Below are 21,299 nucleotides of genomic sequence, written 5' to 3' on the forward strand. Positions count from 1 at the left end.
TTAAACTCTTCCCAGTAGTCTTAGCAAACCTCCCAGCCAGAATATAGGTCCCCATGTTATTCAAATGCAAACCGTCCTTTTTGTACATGTCTCGACTACCCCAAAAAAGGTCTCAATGATCCAGAAATCCCTCAGCCATGCATTTATCCTCCACCTCATTCTATTCCTTTACTCACTGTCACGTTGCACAGGCAGTAATCCCGAGATTACTACCTTTGCGGTCCTGCTTCTCAACTTCCTTCCTAACTCGCTGTAGTCTTTTTTCAGGACCTCGTCCATTTACCTACCTATGTCATTGGTACCAATATGTACCACGGCCTCTGGCCGTTGTCCCTCCCACTGCAGGATATCTTGGACGTGATCTGAAACATCGTGGACCCTGGCACCTGGGAGGCAAACTACCATCCGAGTTTCTTTCCTGTGTCCACAGAATCACCTGTCAGAACCCCTGACTATAGGGTCCCCTATCACTACTGCCTTTCTCTTCCTTTCCCTACCCATCTGAGCCTCAGAGCTAGACTCTGTGCCAGAGGCACAGCCACTGTCGCTTCCCCCATATAGGCCATCCCCCAACAGTACTCAAACAGGAGTACTTATTGTCAAGGGGTACTGCCACAGGGGTACCCTCTAGTACCTGACTCTTCCTCTTCCCTCTCCTGACTGTTACCCATTTGTCTATCTCCCGTGGCCTCGGTGTGACACCTGCCTATAACTCCTTTCTATTATCTCCTTGCTCTCCCTGACCAGATGAAGGTAATTGAGCTGAACCTCCAGTTCCCTAACACGGTCCCTTAGGAGCTGCAGCTCGACACACCGGGTGCAGATATGGCCGTCCAGGAGACTGGGAGACTCTAGGACCTCCCATTTCTGACACAGAGCACAGAAAACCGGCCTCACACACATAGTACTCCCTTTCCGCAATTAACACAGGTAAATCTACGTCTTCCCGTTACTGCCTAATTCCGTTGAGCCAAAGCCCTATCACTCGGCTACCCTCTCCACTCTGCTACCCACTCCAAACGCTGCATACTGGATATGGCCACCTTCTTTATAACCTTTTCCCGCTCTACTGACTGACGTCATGCGGCTGCACAGTCTTGCCTTTCTTTTACCCACTTTTTATAAGTTTCTTCATTCTCTCTGAAACTATGAATCATCTTACTAAAAATAAGCTTCATAGCAGATTGACAAGAGGAGACACTTACAAAGCTAAATATAGAAAGCAGAAAGAAAGCAATTTTAATACAGAGAAGATCTGTTAACAGTGCAGGTTCAGATTTGGTCAGATCAGGGGTATGCAGTGACACTTAATAAACAGAGAATTCAAAACAATCATATTTCAAAATGCATTTATTATCAAAGAACGTATACCATACACAACCTTGAGATTCATCTCCCTACAGGGACCTACAAAACCCAATAGAACCCATTAAAAAAAAAGACTGTCAAGTCCTGAACATGCTGGAAGAAAACAAAATGTCCAAACAATCAAAGTAAGCAAATAACATTCAGAACTGGAGTTCACAAAAGGGAGTTCATAGTCACAAAGCCAGTCATCACTGCAGCTGATTCAGGAGTCCATTAGTTATCGGCCACAGCCTCAGATAAACCTTATGGAGCAGCGAGCTGAAAGAGCCCATTTCTCGCCTCCGGCCCTGACACCCTGAACGACAACCAACCACAATCTCCAGGGATAAACTTAAGAAATGGGAGCAGGAGTTAGTCATCTGGTCAATAGAGCCTGCTCCGCCATTCAATAAGATCATAGAGAACTCAACTACCTGCCCTTTCACCATAATCCTTCATCCTCTTTTGTTCAGGAGCCTGATGGGTGAGGGGTTGTAACCGTTCTTGAATCGTTTGTACATTCTCCCGGTGAACCGCATGGATTTCTTCCAGGTGTTCCAGTTTCCTCCCACAGTCCAAAGATCTATTGGTCATTTATTTATTGAGATACAGTGCACAATAGGCCCTTCCAGCCCTTCGAGCCTCGCTGCCCCCCCCCCCTAATTTTTAATCCCAGCCTAATCGTGGGACAATTTTACCAATTAACCTATCAACTTTATAATGTGGGAGGAAACCGGACCACCCCGAGGAAACCCATGCGGTCACAGAGAGAACAAACTCCTTACAGGCATTGGTGGGAAGTGAACCCAGGTCGCCTGTGCATGAAGCGTTGTACGAACCGCTACGCTATTGTGCGGCTTAATTGATCATTGGAAATTGTTCTGGAATTAGGCTGGTAGTTTATTGGGTTGTGCAGCTCATTGGGCTGGAAGGGGTTGTTCCATGCTCTATCTCAATATACAAACAAACAGACAAATAAATAAATAGACAGATAGATAGATGAATGACTAAATAAATAAGGATTTCAAAACTGCACATGGCAACCCAGGAGTGGCCTCACTAGTGCCCTGTACAGTTGTAATATGATCTCACAGCTCTTAAATTCAGTCCCTATTGAATTTATTTTAATACATATTGAATTGGATGGCTCAGCTACAGAACTACCACCCTAACTCTTGTCACTGGAGTTCCTTCATCACACACAGGCAGTGGTAATTCATGTAGGTGACGCATCACTCTGTTATCAAGGGACAGGAGGCAGGAGTTAACCTGAGATGTAGCCTGAGATTAAAGTCACTTCAGAGCACCTGGCAACAGACTGGAATAGGAATTAACATTTCTTGCACACCTCCTGGTGTTAGATTGTGTGTAGAAACAATCCAATTAGTGATTAGTTCTGCGCAGTCCTGCCCTGCGTAATCCTCCACATTTCTCAAGCTCTTGACACTTTGAAAGCTCTGCAGCAATCAGAGTGCAGGTATTATATTCCAGCTCAGATCCCAGAGGGAAAGTCCAGCAATGTTCTCTCTGATTGCCCATCCATCAATAAAGGGATCAAAATAGCCACCAGACTCTGGATTAAATTTAAACAGCACCTGCCAATGGATTTAAGTCGCAACTGTTTACGGTCAGCTACTCTTACTGGGCAAATATATTGAACTTTCTTTTCCACTGTAAAAGTTGAGCTGTCAAAAGGAATTAAGTGCTGTCTTGGTTCATAGGGATATACCTGGTTTCAAGCACAGCTTTGCACAAATACCCAGGGAGAACAAAAATAGTCAACGTTGCAAAGCATGAATGTCTTTAAAATAAAACTAATTAAATTGGCTTTCCAGAAACAATTTAGCTCTTTTTTTTCTTGTTCCAACATAGAACACAGAACACTACAGCATAGTACAGGTCATTCAGCCTACAAAGTTGTGACAACATTTTGATGTAGTCGAAAATCCATTTACCCCTTCTCTTTTACATACTTCCTTGATTTTTTTTTTATCATCTATGTACTTTCAGTACTGTGCAGAAATCTTGGGCACATACAGTATATACAGCCAGACTTTTGCTCACTACTGTAGTAACTTTATGTATTACTGTATTTCTGCAGAAAAGATAAAAAAACATGACATTTGTGAGTGATGATAAGCCAGAGTCTGATTTAGGTTTCCATTGTGGGAAGGGGACGGTTAGAGCAGAATCATGATTGGGAAAAGGGGAAGGGAGAGGAGGAGGAGTGGGAGCACCAGAGAGACATTCTGTAATGGTCAAAAAACTAATTGATTGGAATTAAATGACCTTGCCTGGTATCTCAGGGTTGGGTGTGCCTGCACCATCCCTACTCCTGGCCCTGACACTCCTTCTCTGCTATCTTTCCCACACCCCTCCCATCGTACTCCACCCTCGCCCTTCCAATCATCCTTTGCTCCCACCAGATTTACAAACTCGCTCTCCACTCCACATTGACAAATACAGTACTGTGCAAAAGTCTTAGGCACCTTAGCTATATATATATAGGTGCCTAAGACTTTTGCACTATACTGTATTTAACAGTTTCTTTAAAACCCCTAATATATCTGCCTCTGCCCCCCTCACTCTTACCACTCACCTTCTGGTGGAATAATGAGCCAATATTTTGCGCTGAGACCCATCATTGGGACTGGTAAGGAAGGCGGAAGAAGCCAGAAGAGGAATCAGGCATTCAAGTACTGGCCCTATTAGAGTGGAACAACCTTGTGGGCCAAAGGCATGTTCCTGTGCTGCACTGTTCTAAATTCCATGTTCTACCCACCCTCAGGATCCAGAGAGCAAACAATTAAAAATGTGCGATCTCATCCTTTCAGTTTGTGAATCATACTTGGAGATTTCTGAATTTTACATACAGTAGCTGCTAACAGTTGTGTGTATCCAATGGGACTATTCCCAGCTGTATTTTTATTTTTTAATAAAAGACACCTGCTGTAAGCATTATTCATCTAAGTTAAAGTCAGCACTTGAGCAATCTCTGAGCAGGAAACAGGTTTGAAGGAGGGATTTTTACTTGCCAAACTTAAGAAAACTTACCCTGACCTTTGTTTAGAAACCAACCAGGAATGGTTGTGAAGAAATTATGCATGAAACAGCTTTGCTACTTTCAGACTTTCAAAGAAGCTTTGTTAAGTTTCAACATATGCCTGTTGGATGGTGTGCTCAGAACTAGAATCATGTTTATTGTCGTTGACTTATACAATCTGTGGCCCTTCAGTGGACACCTCCTGTACATAATAAATTTGCCACTGAGCGTATGTCCATGGTCCTCCGTTGCTGTAGCCCATCACTTCAAGATTTGATGTGTTGTTCATTGAGAGATGCTCTTCTGTACACCTCTGTGGTAACACATGGTTATTTGAGTTATTTTCACCTTCCTGTCAGCTTGAACCAGCCTGGTCATTCGTCTGGGACCTTCACATTAACAAGGCATTTTTGCCCAAAGAAACGCCACTCACTGGATGTTTTTTGTTTGTTTTTCACACCACTCTCTGTAAAGTCCAGAGACTGTTCAAAGCATCCTGCATGACACCATCAATCATCCCATGATCAAAGGCACTTACATCACATTCCTTCCCCATTCTGATGTTTGATGTAAACAGCAACTGAACCTCTTGACCGTGTCTGTGTGGTTTTATGCATTGAGTTTCTGCCATGTGATTGAATGATTTAATATTTGCATAAATGTGCAGGTGTATAGGTGTATTTAATAAAGCAGCTACCATTATATAACATAATCTTTGACAGTGGCTGACAAGGGAATTCAAAGACAGCATAAAATCAAAAGAAATGGGATATTTAATAATATAACAGAACTTAGTGGGAAGTTAGAAGATAGGGAAGCTTTTAAAAAACAACAGAAGGCAACTAAAAAAAAAGATAATGTGAGAAGGTAATATGAAATATGAAGGTAAGGTAGCCAATAACATAAGAGAGAATACCAAGAGTTTTCTTTCAGGTATATAAAGAGTAAAAGTGAGTTGAGAGTGGATATCAGACTGTCGAAAAATCAGTTCAGTTCAGTTTCAGTTTTTTGTTATTTAGAAACCACAAGTGCAATACAGTTAAAAGATCAGACAATGTTCCTCCAGAATGATATCACAAAAGCACACGACAAAATAGACTACACTAGAAAATCCACATAATGTTTGGTAATCCCCAAATCCAGAGTCTGGAGAGGCTGCTGCATATTAATATTGTGCTACCATCTTAGCGCGTTTCCCGGAAAGGAGCTCCTAATCCACCAGACAAAACAAGACTACTCAGACACACCAAGTCAGGAGACCAACTCTACTACCCAACAAACAAAAAACTAAAGCTACAAGACCTACACAAAATCACATAGTTAAATATAGTTATAGTTAACATATAGTTACAACAGTGCAGACAATACAATAATTGATAAAAAACTGACCATGGGCACAGCAAAAATAGCCCAAAGATGTAAAAAGACTATAAGTTTGAAAGAAACCACCACACAGTTTCCACAAGTCCTCAGGGTCTCGATAGACTCATTATCCCACCCAGGCGGCAGAAGGGAATACCCCCACTATGGACTTCCAAGGCGCCGTCGGACTCAGCCTCGCAGATGCAGCACACAGTGAAAGCACCGTTGGACCCAGCCTCGTAGACGCAGCACACAGTAAAAGCGCACCAACCGCAGTGGACTCCGAGTCCGTCGAACCTCCGAGCCTCCGACCATCCCCTCCGGCACAGCCTCTCCGAGCACCATCCTCTGCCGAGTGCACTACGACGCCCCCCGCCAACAGCCACTTGCAACACAACCCAGAGGCCTGGGGGCCTGTTCTTCTCAGCAGAGACCCAGACCTCACAACAGCAGCAGTAACGAAGAAGGCCTTCCTGGAGATTTCCAGATGTTCCTCCGTGCTCTCACATCCATTTTTCATCAGATTAGGATTGTGCACAGCACCCCGCTTAACAAATAAAAGATATCAACTCCGGAGAGGCCGCTGCAAACTGCGTCGTGCTGCCAACTTGCATCATGCTGGATGAGAAGAACGGAGGAAAAAGAAATTGCTGAGGAGTGTAATAAATATTTTGCATCATTCTTCACTGTGGAAGACACTAGCCATATGGAGGAAGTTCCAGGTTTCAGGGGTCATAAAGTGTGTGAAGTTACCATTTCTAGAGAGAAGGACCTTGGGAAACTGAAAGATCTGAAGGTAGATAAGCCACCTGGACCAGATGCTGTACACCCAAGGGTTCTAAAAGAGGCATCTGAAGAGATTGTGAAGGTGTTAGTAACGATCTTTAAGAATCACTAGATTCTGGAATGCTTCTGGAAAAATAGAAAATTGCAAATGTCACTCCACTCTTCAAGAAGGATGAGAAGCAGAAGAAAGGAAATTATAGGCCAGTTAGCCTGACGTCAGTGGATCGGAAGATGATGATGTTGATTATTAAGGATGAGGCCTCAGGATACTTGGAAGCACATGATAAAATATGCTGTAGTCAGCAATGTTTCCTCAAGGAAAAATCTTGCCTTACAATTCTGTTGAAATTCTTTGAGGAAATAAGAAGCAGGATTGTGGTAAACTATGTGTATCCCTGTCTGGACACACCCCTCTGCTGACTGCTCCTGTGGCTCCTCCCACAGACTACTGTATAAAGGCGATTGGAGGCACTGCTCCTCCCTCAGTCTCCAGGATGATGTGGTCACGTTTGCAGCTAATAAAAGCCTATCTTTTGCCTCCCGTCTCCGAGAGTTATTGATGGTGCGTCAGGATAGACAAAGGACAATCGATGGATGTTGTGTACTTGAATTTTCAGAAGGCCTTTGACAAGGTGTCACACATGAGGTTGTTTAACAAGCTACAAGCCCGTGGTATTACAGGAAAGATTCTAACATGGATAAATCAGTGGCTGATTGGCAGGAGGCAAAGAGTGCGAATTAAGGGAGCCCTTCCTGGCTGGCTGCCGGTGACTAGTGGTGTTCCACAGGGATCTGTGTTGGGACTCTGATTCTTTTCCTGTTATATGTCAATGATTTGGATGATGACATTTCTGGCTCTTTCGCAAAGACTGCAGATGATATGAAGATAGGTGGAGTACAGGTAGTTTTGAGGAAGTAAAGAATCTGCCAAAGGAGAATGGCAAAGAAGTAGCAAATGGAATATAGTGTCGGGAAGTGTACGAAGATACACTTTGATCACTTTGGTAGAAGGAATGAAAGAGTAGACTATTTTCTAAATAAAGATAAAATACAAAAATCTGAGGTGCAAAGGGACTTGGGATTCCTTGTGCAGGATTCCTTAGAAGTTGGTGAACAAGGCAAATGGGATGTTAGCATTCATTTCAAGAGGACTCGAATATAAAAGCAAGGATGTAATATTGAGACTTTATGAAACACTGGTGAGGCCTCTCTGGAAGATTGTGAGCAGTTTTGGGCCCCTTATCTTAGAAAGGATAAGCTGAAACTGGAGAAAGTCAAAAGAAGGTTCATGAAAATGACTCCGGGATTGAATGTCTTGTCATACGAAGAGCATTTCATAACGTTCTGGGCCTGTATTCACAGGAATTTAGAAGAATGAGGGTGACCTCATTGAAACCTATCAAATTGCGAGAGGCCTTAATAGAGTGGATGTGGAGAAGATGTTTCCTATGATGCAAGAATCTTAGACCAGAGGACATAGCCTCAGAATAGAGGAATGTCCTTTTAGAATGGAAATGAGGAGAAATTTCTTTAGCCAGAGAGTGGTGAATATGTGAAATTCATTGCCACTGGCAGCTGTGGAGCCCAAGTATGTACATACAAGGCAGAGGTTGATAGATTATTAATTGGTCAGGGCATGAAGGAATACGGGGAGTCAGCAGGAAATTGGGACTGAGAGGAAAAATGGATCAGCCATGATCAAATGGCGGAGCAGACTTGATGGGATAAATGCCCTCATTCTGCTGCTATATCATATGGTCTTAAGGTCTTATAACTGCTGATAATGGAAATCTAAATTATAAAAAGAAAATGCCAGAAATCTATCCAGGCAGCAACACTGGAGAGAAAACAGAGTTGATGATGCAGGTGAAACATCCTGTCAGAAAGGAAAAGAGAGCGAAATCAGTTTTACTGGTGGAGGAGCGATGGATAGGATTTAGAAACAAACATTGAGCACCTACAGCACAATACAGGTCCTTTGACACACAAAGCTGTGCTCAACATGTCTTTAACCTAAAAATTACCTTGGGCTACCCATAGCCCTCTATTTTTCTGGGTTCCATGTACCTGTCCAGGAGTCTTTTAAAAGATCCTATCATATCCGCTTCCACCACTGTCGCTGGCAGCCCATTCCACGCACTCCCCACTCTCTGCATTAAAAAATTACCCCTGACATCTCCTCTGTACCTACTTCTAAGCAACTTAAAATTGTGCCCTCTCGTGTTAGCCATCTCAGCCCTGGGAAGAAGTCTCTGACTATCCACACAATCAATGACTCTCATCATCTTATACACATCTATCAGGTCACCTCTCATCCTCTGTTGTTTGAAGGAGAAAAGGCCGAGTTCACTTAACCTATTCTCATAAGGCATGCTCCCCAATCCAGGCAACATCCTTTTAAATCTCCTCTGCACCCTTTCGATTGTTGCCACATCCTTCCTGTAGTGAGGCGACCAGAACTGAGCACAGTACTCCAAGTGGGGTTTGAACAGGGTCTTATATAGCTGCAACATTACTTCTCGGCTCCTAAACTCAATACCACGATTGATGAAGGCCAGTGCACCGTATGCTTTCTTAACCACAGAGTTAACCTGCACACAAGCTTTGAGTGTCCTATAGACTCGGACCCCAAGGTCTCTCTGATCCTCCACACTGCCAAGAGTCTTACAATTAATACTATATTCTTCCATCTTATTTGACCAACCAAAATGAACTACCTCACACTTATTTGGGTTGAACTCCACCTGCCACTTCTCAGCCCAGTTTTGCATCCTATCAATGTCCCGCTGTAACCTTTGACAGCACTCCACACTATCCAGAAGACCCCTAACCTTTGTCTCATCAGCAAATTTACTAACCCATCCCTCCACTTCCTCAGCCAGGTCATTTATAAAAATCACAAGGAGAAGGGGTCCCAGAACAGATCCCTGAGGCACACCACTGGTCACCGACCTCCATGCAGAATGTGACCCATCTACAATTACTTTTGCCTTCTGTGGGTAACCCAGCCCTGGATCCACAAAGCAATGTGCCCTTGGATCCCATTCCTCCTTACTTTCTCAATAAGTCTTGCATGAAGGGTACCTTATCAAATTCCTTGCTGAAATCCATATACACTACATCTACTACTCTACCTTCATCAATGTGTTTAATTCCATCCTCAAAAAATTCAATCAGGCTCGTAAGGCATGACCTGCTTTTGACAAGGCTGCGCCGACTGCTCCTAATCATATTATGCCTCTCCAAATGTACATAAATCCTGCCTCTCAGGATCTTCTCCATCAACTTACCAACCACTGAAATAAAACTCAGTGGTCTATAATTTCCTGGACTATCTCTACTCCCTTTCTTAAATAAGGGAACAACATCCACAACCCTCCAATCCTCTGGAACCTCTCCTGTCCCCATTGATGATGTAAAGGTCACTGCCACAGACTCAGTAATTTCCTCCCTCACCTCCCACAGTAGCCTGGGGTACATCTTATCTGGTCCCAGTGACTTATCCAACTTGATGCTTTCTAAAAGCTCCAGCGCATCCTCTTTCTTAATATCTATATGCTCAAGCCTTTCAGTTGACTGTAAGTCATCTCTACAATCACCAAGATCCTTTTCCTTAATGTACACTGAAGCAAACTTCATTAAGTACCTCTGCTATCTGTTCCAGTTCCATACACATTTTTCCACTGTCACACTTGATTGGCCCTATTCTCTCACATATTATCCTCTTGCTCTTCACATGCTTGTAGAATGCCTTGGGGTTTTCCTTAATCATTTCTGCCAAGGCCTTCTCATGGCCTGTTCTGGCTCTCCTAATTTCATTCTTAAGCTGTTTCCTGCTAGATTTAGGGAAGACCTCTGAAAGGATGAGGCAGGGTTGCCACAAGTGTCTGGACACCTTCCTTGTAAACTTTCACTGTATTCTTTCCAGCTTAACTATACCACTCCTCCAACAGAATGACAATAACTGTGCAATAGCAAAAGAGTACATGGTACTTCCATATACACTCTGTGTCCATTCTATTAGTTACACCTGTACACCTGCTTGTTTTTTTAAAATTTATTTATTTAATTTTTAGAAAATTACAAAGAATACCTGCTTGTTAATACAAATTTCCATCAGCGGATCAGGTGGCAACAACTCAATGCCTACAAGCATGTGGTCTTGGCCATGAGGTGTCAGACCAAACATCATATTGCGGAAGAAATATGATCTAACTGACTTTTACATTAGACTGAATGTTGGTGCCAGACAGTTTCTCAGAAACTGCTAATCGCCTGGGACTTTCACATAATTTTGTACAGTTTACAGAGAATGATAAAAAAGCAAAAAAAAAAAAATCCAGTGCGTGGCAGTTCTGTAGGCATAAATGCTTTGTCAACAAGAAGGGGCAGAGGAGAATGGCCAGACTGGTTGAAGTTGACGGGAAAGCAACAGTAACTCAAATAACCACGCATTACAACACTGGTGTGCAGAAAAGCATCTCTGAATGCACAACACACTGAAACTTGAAGTGGATGGGCTACGGTAGCAGAAGACCATGATCAGTCATGCAGTGGCCACTTTATTAGGTACAGCAGGTATCTAATAAACTGGCCACTGAATGTGTTTTATAGACTGAAAGCAATCGTACAATATCATAAGTGAAGCAAGAACGTTGAGGTTTATATCCACGTTTTGACCCAAGGCTGAACCTTGTGTAATTGCTACTGGCTTTAGTCCAACGGCAGACCGATTACACCTGTCTCAAAATAACAAGAGCTGACCCTGGAACTTAGATGCTAATCCAGCTTAGATACTTCAGTCTCACGTTTGGCAATACCAGTATTAGGATGTGTCCTGTTCTGATCCATGCTGTGACAAGCTTGCTGCTGCTGCTCAGGAGTCTGATCAATGTGCACTTCTCACTCTCATCCTCTCCCACCCCTCACCCAGCAGATTGTCGTAGGTACCCAGAATGGTGTGCTGGGGCAGTGGTGGAAGCAGATACCACTGATTTTAAAAGTGTTTTTAAGACTACCTTTCGATAGTCAAAATCAAAGTTGTTACTATTGTCAAGTGCAGGCGCAATGGAAAGCTTACATGCAGCAGGATCATGGGCGCATGGCATCAGATATGCAGCATTCACAAGAAAAGCATTTTCTCTTTCTTAAGCCATCAGCCCTACTGGGGCATAGATCACCAACAACCACTTGCAGAGTACTCTGTGCTGAGCTGATTGAAGGTTGATTGGCCATGTGGCTCTGCTTTCACCACATGTCTTCATTCATCTTCCAGGTGAAGATACTTCATCTCAGAGGAATGAAATCTTTGGAGCTTCTCTGGGTGATTTTGTAACTCTCAGTTTTTATAGAATGGGTTTGCTAGCCGCCATGCTCAACGTTCCTTCTTTTTACAGCTGGGCTTGGGACCATCCATGGCAGAGTTAAGAAAAACGTACATTAAACATAAATTAGACATTTTTTACAATAAAGAACACAGAACAAAAGTCCATTTTAGTGTGAAGTGATCAAAGTGGTCAACAGAAACAATGCATTTGAGAATGATCTAAGATCAGGCCATATCAAGTTACCTGACATCCCGACTTTCCCACGAGTGACATCTTGTCTTCAATTGCCTTGTAAATTGGTAAATTATTGTCACGTGTATCAAGCTACAGTGAAAATTTGACTTCTTTACTGTTCATACAATTCTTTTCATTCACCAGGATATAGCTGAGATGAAAAGTTTCAGTAACAAGAAGAGATTGGAACAGAGGAGACTGAGTATGGAACTGAGAGAGGTGCACAAAATTATGGTAATCTTGGATAACATGGATACTGAGATAATTTTCCCCACAACAGACACAACTAAAAACTCAGGCATGGCTTTCAGATGACGAGAAAGAGGGTTAGAGGGAATTTGAGGCTTACTTTCACGTAGAATGCAGTTGCAGTCTTGAACATCCTGCCTGAGAATGTGATGGGAGCAGATACACTCACTACATTTTAGGAGCACCTGGATGAACACTTGAATCATTAAAGCTTAAATGTGATGACTACAGAAAGGTGATTGATGATTACATATGAAACATTCTTTTTTCCATTGGCTGTGTAGGTCTAGGGAAGACAATCTCCGGCCCTGCCAAACATGTAAGATCGAGGCATGAGCCCACCCCAAAATCCCCTGTTTGTGTGGATGCTGTGTGATCCGTTACCCTGTTACAAATAAGTGCCACGAGATAACAGACAGTACGCCGCATACACATAAAAGGTTTAGCTTTATAATTCCTAATTTAACTAGAGTATTAGTAAAGAAAGAATAAAAAAGGAAAAGGGCCCATTTTAATGGAACAGTCTAATGCGCACAAGTTGGAGCTCACAGCTTTCCCTTCATCGATCCTCCTTCGATCTCACCCCAGGCTTCATCAATTGATAGCCCCACTCCGAGTCAAATCCTACAACCTCTTCTCTCTTCATCTCCTTAACAAAAGCCCCAAGCCTAACCTTAGTGTCCCTCACCAGAGAAACCCCTTAAACCGGCCATCCTAATTGGGTGGCACACAATTCTCTTATCTCTTATCTTCAACAGTAACCCAAAGAAGCAGCTTGCAGAGTACTGCACAAAAATCAAATACAGAACAAATATCAGTAAAAAAAATTAACCAAGTCATTACACATAAAACAGATAACTACAGAATAGTACAGGTCCTTCAGCCCGTGCCAACCTTTTAACCTACTCTATCAATCTATGAATTCCCTCATACTGAGCCTTCCATCCATGTTCCTACCTGAGAGTTTCTTCAATGCCCCTAATATATCTGCTTCTACCACCAAATCTGGTAGGGTGTTCCATGCACTCACCATTCTGTGTAAAAATCATACCTCTGACTTCCCGCTTTAATTTTTTATATTTAACTTAAAATTAATCACCCCTCATATGAGTCATTTCCATCCTGAGTAGTTGTCTCTGGGTATCCACTTGATCTATGCCTCTTATTATCATATATATCTCTATCCTCCTTTGCACCAGAGAGAAAAGCCCTAGCCAACTCAACATAACCTCATGAGATATGCAAAACAGCATGCAAAAGATGGCCAGAAGGGCCTTTTTCCTTGCTGCATGACTCTGTCCCCTACTCCCCCTATCAGACGGGCTGAGCTCTAAGGTCTTCACTCTCCTCTCTTTGTCTGTTACTTTATTAAAAATCTTCTCCATTGGTACAGTGAACCCATTTCAGAAGTAGGGAAACACTAGGGTTTGTAGATGCCAGAAAATGGAATGTCAATAACCTGCTGGAAAAACTCAGTGGCTCAAGTAGCATCTATGCAGACAAGGGGATGTTCGATATTTCTCCTGATGCTAGTCTTGATTCGAAATAATGAACATCTCTTCGCCTCCAAAGAAGCTTCTTGACCCATTGACTACTGTCAGCAGGTTATTTCCATTCGATACTGGTATCAGGACTGACAGTGTTGAGGAGATTTCCAACATATAGAAGTGAGAGGGAGGGGTTTACACAGAGGCTGGCAGGTGATTGGTGGAACCAGATGAGGCAGAGATGATGGGCAGATAGAACCAGGAGAAATGGAGGGGGGGGGGAAGGGTGTTTAAGGAAAGAAACCCTGGTATACACTTTTCCTAATAGAGGGATAGGAATAGTGAAGCAAGTGAGCAGAAACCTGGTTAGACAGGTACTACTTCACTTCAGAAGCACTTTATTGACTGCAAAGCTGTCAGGAAGTCCTAAGATCAGGAAGGGTGCTACAGAAATTCAGCCTTTTCTTTGTTCAATGAGATACTCAGGAGCTGATTTTAAAGTGTCTGTCATTACTAATCCCCTTCCTCCCTTCTTCTTTAATTGAAGCCTAAACAAAGTATAAAGAATTACATTTGTTGTGATGTAACACGGGTGATTCCATAGTTCCAAAGGTCCTTGTGTTTCACGGTGCTCTGTAAAATGGCAGCAATAGTGAGATGTACACAGAGGAGAAGCACAAAGAGATAGGGAGATAGGGATAGAGACAGAGATAGAGAGAGAGAAATAGAGATAATAGAGATAGAAAGAGAGAGATTGTGAGAGAGAAGTAGAGTTAGAGAGAAATAAAGAGAGTTAAAAAGAGGCAGAGGCAGAAGGAGAGAGAGAAGTAGACAAGTAGACAAAGAGGGGCAGAAGGAATGGGGTAGAGAGAAACAGGGTCAGTCAGATGGGGGACAGAAAAAGACAGGGAGAGATAGGGGGTCAGAGAGAGAGAGAGACCCCTTGAAGAAAGAGAAAGAGAGAGGCATTTAAGAGGCATTTAGATAGGCAATTCAGCATTCAGGGAAAGGAGAGATATAGTATATGTGTAGGCAGATGGGACAAGGTTGTTCCGGTGCCATATTTGGCACATTATGGGCAAAGGACAGGTTCTTAGGCTGTACTGTTCTATGCCCTGTGTCCTAGACAGAGAAATAGATAGACAGGGAGGGAGGCAGATTTATAATGTGTGTGTGTGTGAGTGTGTGTGTGTGTGTGTGTGTGTGTGTGTGTGTGTGTGTGTGTGTGTGTGTGTGTGTGTGTGTGTGTGTGTGTGTGTGTGTGTGAGAGAGAGAGGAGAGATAGAAAGCGAGATAGAGATAGAGGGATAGAGAGAGATACAGATAGAAAGAGAGAAGAGAGAGATAAAGAGAAAGAAAGAGAGACTGAGGGGTGAGAGAGAGAAAAAGAGAGACAGAGACTGAGGGAGAGAGGGGAAATAGGGAAGGAGAGTGAGGGACACACGGCTAGAAAAGACTAGATACGACAGGGGCAGGCTGAGATGCAAAGGGCATTACAGAGAAAGACAGGGAGATAGAAAGTGAGAAGGTTGGCAGGCAAGAACCATATATATTGAACACAACTCAGAAACCTGCAATATGATCCTCTGTGCGTCTTTAAACATTTTAGTAATACTAACTAGTTAACGCATTTCATTTGGAGTAAAACCAGATCAAATTATCTGATGTGGACACATTTTCAAGATGGTGAATCTAAAGTTAAATAACTGTGCAGTCGTTTGTGAAGCCAGCTGACACTCAGTGCCAATTACTGTAAACCCCCAGTTGAAGAACTGTCAGCAGCTGAGAAAATTGGTGCAGGAGACTATGCATCCTTCTGCTACTTAATTAAGCCAACATGCAGACCAATTACAGTGCAATAATACATAAATAATTCAGAGATAACACAAGTTGGTGAAGTCTTTCATTGATTATATTATGGTTATTGGAATTATTGAGTATTCCTGTGAGAAAATGAATTCAGGGTTGTATGCAGTAATGTGACATACATGTATTATGATAATAAATTTACATTGACCTTTGAACTTTGGAAACTGACCTCAGAAATTATTGTATTTAATTATTTAGAGAAACAGTGTGGGACTGGCCCCTCCAAGACTTGCCAATTTAACCCAACCCAATCATGGGACAGTTTACAATGTCAAATTAACGTGCTAATTAGTGTGTCATTGGACTGTGGGAGGAAACTGGAGCATCCGGAGGAAAGCTCCACATTAAAGAGGATGAGCGGACAAACCTGGTTACAGGGGACTCAGAACTGAATGACAAACTCTGATGTCTCGGGCAGTAATGTTGTCATGTTAACCACTACACCACCGTGGTACCTGGATGATTATCTTTCTCTTTGCAACCTCACAAGCTATAAGTTTTGTTCTTATTCAGAGACAGGTTGGCTCTGCACCAGTCCGTTAGCCACTGCACCTTCTCTCTGTAAGCTGACTCGTCGCTCTTGCTGATGAGACCCACCACGGTCGTGTCATTGGTGAACTTGATGATATGGTTCGAGCTGTGTGTTGCAGCACAGTCATGGGTCAGCAGAGTGAACAGAAGTGGACTGAGCACGCAACACTGGGGAGCCCCCATGCTCAGTGTGATGGTGTTGGAGATGCTGCTCCCAATCCAGACTGACTGAGGTCTCCCAGTCATGAAGTCTAGGATCCAGTTGCAGAGGGAGGTGTTCAGGCCTTGTAGGCTCAGCTTTCCAATCAGTTCTATGATCAGCATCCAAACATATGTGTCTTTTTTGTCCAGGTGGGTTAGGGCCAGGTGGAGGGTGGTGGCAATGACGTCATCTGTTGAACGGTTGGGACGGTACGCAACCTGCAGGGGTCCAGTGAGGGGAGCAGCAGGGTCTTGATATGCCTCATGACGAGCCTCTCGAAACACTTCATGATAATGGATGTGAGTGCAACGGGACGGTAGTCAATTAGGCAGGACACTGAAGACTTCTTCAGCACGGGGACAATGGTGGCGGCCTTGAAGCATGTTGGACCGGTGGCGCTGCTCAGGGAGATGTTGAAGATGTCAGTGAGAACATCTGCTAGCTGGTCTGCACATCCTCTGAGCACGCTACCAGGGATGTTGTCTGGTCCAGCAGCCTTCCGTGGGTTGACCCTGTACAGGGTTCTTCTCACATCGGCCATGGTGAGACACAGCACCTGGGCATTTGTAGGAGGGGTGGACTTACTCAGCGCCATGTAATTTTCTGCCTTAAAACAGGCATAGAAGTTATTTAGTGCATCTGGGAAGGAGGCATCACCTGCACAGTCAGGTGATGTTGTCTTGTAATTGGTGATGTCCTAGATGCCCTTCCACATGTTGCCGCTGTCCTGGAAGTGGCTGTGGATTCGCTGGGCGTGTGCACACATTGCCCCTCTGATGGCTTGGGACAGTTTGGCCCTTGCTGTTGTTAGGGCTGCCTTGTCACCTGCTCTGAAGGCGGAGTCGCGGGACCTCAGCAGGGCATGCACCTCCACGGTCCAACACTTGTGAGCTGCTCCTAGCTCATCCTCTAACTGTGTCTACCTCTAGCACTACCCCTGTCAGAGCATTCTACATACCCACCACACTTTGTGTAAAAACCCTACCTCAGAAATCCACCCTCCCATATTTCCCTTGTGTCAGCCATTTCTACACTGGGAAACTGTGTCTGTCTGTCCACTCTGTTCTCTGCCTGTTATCATGTTATACACCTCTATCTAGTCACCTCTCATCCTCTTCTGCTCCAAAGCGAAAAGCCCTAGCTCACTAAGTGTCTCAAAATGTTTCAATGTAAATATGACAATTAAAACTAATCTTTAATAAAGCTAATCATTAGCCTGATGGGGAAGGCAGTCATGAAAGTCAGATACATGTTGCCATGGCAACAAATTTGGAGCAGAATTCCTCTGCTTCATTTTCTTTGCTGGGATGGGGATGGTAGAGATGGGCAAAGCATGAAACTGTGTCAGCAAACTCACATCTTGGTGCAAAGACCTCAGCCAGAATGGAGCTGGACTTCTAGTTCTTGCCCAGCAGATTCAGGTTCAGATCTATTTATCACCTGTTCATTGAAAGATACAGAAAAGCGCATTGTTTGTGTTAACAATCACCACAACCCAAGGATGTGCTAAGGGCAGCCCACAAGTGCCGCTACACTTTCCAGCACCAACATAGCATGCCCACAACGTTCAACAGAATAACACCACCACCATTACAACAACAACAATAACAACAAAACATAAACACAAGATTTTGCAGATGTTGGAAATGTTGAGCAACACACTTAAAGGGTTCGAGGAACTCAGCAGGTCAGTCAGCATCTAAGGTGGGGAATAACCAGTCAACGTTTCAAACCGAGACCCTTCAGCAAACAAGCCCTTTGCCACACACACACACACACACACACACACACACACACACACACACACACACACACACCTCCAACCCCAAGAAAGGTCTCCATCTCTCTTCCAATACATTGAGAACCTCATCTGTGTGCAGGTGACCTTGTCCACAAGACATCCTAGAACCTCAGCTTCTTCCAGTCTCACCTCCTGAAGCTTCCGCTCCTCCTGAGCCCTCTGAAGCTGGTGAAGTAGCTGTCTGTGCAAGTTTCAGATGAGGTAATGATGTGTCTTCATCCTTCTGCTGCGTAGCTAGATCCTGGCCAGGAGAGCGTTGTAACATCTGGGAGAAAAGAACTAGGGAAGAGTCATAGTGAGGGAAAGCGAGAGGTAAATAGCCACGAGCAACAAACAACCTGCTGGAGGAACTCAGCATGTCAAGCTGCATCTCTGGGTTGAGCAGGGTTTTGACCCTTAACATTAATATCTCCCCATATAGATGCTGCTCGATCCATTAAGTTCCTCTGGAGAACTGTTTGTTGCTTCAGATTCCAGCATAGAGCCATAGAACCATAGAAAAGAGCAGGATAGAAAAAGCCCCTTTGGACCAGACAGTCCACGCTAAACCAGTTAATCAGCCTACTCCCATAGACCTGCACCGGGACCATACCTTCGTTTCCCCTCCCATCCATGTATCTATCCAAATATGGCTTTAGCGTTGAAACTGAGCTTGCATGTACCGCTGGTGCTGGCAGCTTGTTTCTCACTCTCACAAACCTCTGAGTTTCCCTTAACATTCCATTTAAAACTTTTACCTTTCGTCCTTAACCCATGGCCTCTTGTTGTAGTCCCACTCAGCATCATGGAACCTCAGCATTGGTAGTTTTTTGTTACCTTGTGTAAACAGTCAATGTTTTTAACATCTGCAGTTATAATGTACACAGAATGAGGGGTTAATAATCTTCCACACATGGTCTAAGTTAATGAAACCGTCAACTATTTCCATTTCTAAACCATCAGATTCAGATTCATTTATTTATCTCATGGATATTGAAATAGTCCTGATAAAGATTCTTAGCCAAAACATTGACTGTTTATTCATTTCTACAGCTGCTGCCTGACCTGCTGAGTTTCTTCAGCATTTTGTTTGTGTTGCTCTTGATTTCCAGCATCTGTAGAATCTCATGTGTTTGTGAATTGTGCCATTTGTGTTACCAACCAACACAACCTAAGAACACAACAAGCAAAAAAACAACAACAGCAAAATAAGCTCCTTTCCTCCCTCCCATCCACAAACTCTCACATATAGAGAGCCCTTCAACACAAGGACTGGTCTCTGGGATTCTAACTTCCAGTGCAACTGCCGCCCCCCCCCCCCCCCCATACACACACTTATCACCATCAAACATCTCACACCGTACCTTAGAAACGTGCACACTGCAAAATATTGCAAAATGCAGGTGAGTAAAATTCTTACCTTCTTGCAAGAGCAGTTGATGCAGCTTCATCACTGGCAATAGTTCGAAGCTGGCAGCTGCTAACGTTTGCATTGTCTTTGACCATGTCATATTCAGATTCAGAATCAGAATCGGAGCCAAAATCAGAAGCAGGATCAGGAACAGAATAAGCATCGGTCAGAATCAGAATCAAAAGAAGAATCAGAGTCAGGTTTATTATTAAACATATGTTAGGAAATCTGTTGTTTTGTGGAAGCACTATGTTGCAATACGTTAACCAATTGCTGTAAGTTACAATACGAAATATAATTAAATAAATAAATAAATAGAACAAAAAGAGAAAAGTAGTGAATGGGTTCATGAACTGTTCAGAAATAGAAAAAGAAACATAGAAAACCTATAGCACAATACAGGCCCTTCGGCCCACAATGCTGTGCTAAACATATACTTCAAAAATTACCTAGAGTTACCCATAGCCCTCTATTTTTATAAGATCCGTGTACCTATCAAGATTCTCTTAAAAGACCCTATTGTATCAGCTTCCACCACTGTTGCTGGCAGCCCATTCCACGCACTCACCACTCTGTGCAAGAAACATATCCCCCACATTTTCTCTGTACCTACTGCCAAGCACCTTAAAACTGTGCCCTCTTGCATTAGCCATTTCAGCCCTGGTACATCTTAGCCTGTCTTGGAGACTTATTCAACTTGATGCTTTCCAAAAGCTCCAGCACATCCTCTTTCTTTATATCTATATGCTCAAGCTTTTCAATCTGCTGTAAGTCATCCCTGCAATCACCAAGATCCTTTTCCATAGTGAATACTTCATTAAGTACCTCAGCTATCTCCTATGGTTCACAACACACTTTTCTACTGTCACACTTGATTGGTCCTATTCTGTTATGACTTATACTCTTGCTTTTTACATACTTGCAGAATACCTTGGGGTTTTCTTTAATCCTGCTTGCCAAGACCTTCTCATGCTCCCTTCTGGCTCTCCTAACTTCATTCTAAAACTCCTTCCTGCTAACCTTATAATTATTACAGATCGCTATTGTATCGTTCGCTTTTTGAACATTTTGTAGGCTTTTCTTTTCGTCTTGACTAGATTTACAACAGTCTTTGTACACCACGGTTCCTGAACCCTACCATCCTTTCCCTGTCTCATTGAAACGTACCTTTGCAGAATGCTACTCAAATATCCCCTGAATGTTTGCCACATTTCTGCCATACATTTCCCTGAGAACAGTTGTTCCCAATTTATGCTTCCAAGTTGCAGTCGATAGCCTCATATTTCCCCTTACTCCAATTAAACACTTTCCTAACTTGTCTGTTCCTATTCCTCTCCAATTCTATGGCAAAGGAGATAGAATTGTAATTTTTATCTCCAAAAGGCTCTCCCACTGAGAGACCTGACATCTGACCAGATTCATTTCCCAATACCAGATCAAGTACAGCCCTGTAGACTTATCTACAGATTGTGTCAGGAAACTTTCCTGAGCACACCTAACAAACTTCACCCCATCTAAACCTCTTGCTCTAGGGAGATGCCAATCAACGTTTGGAAAATTAAAATTTCGACAACTCTGTTATTATCACACCTTTCCAAAATCTGTCTCCCTATCTGCTCCTCGATGTCCCTGTTACTATTGGGTGGTCTGTAAAAAACAGCCAGTTGAGTT

Source organism: Hypanus sabinus, chromosome 8, assembly GCF_030144855.1.
Source record: "Hypanus sabinus isolate sHypSab1 chromosome 8, sHypSab1.hap1, whole genome shotgun sequence".
NCBI classification, from domain to species: Eukaryota; Metazoa; Chordata; class Chondrichthyes; order Myliobatiformes; family Dasyatidae; genus Hypanus; species Hypanus sabinus.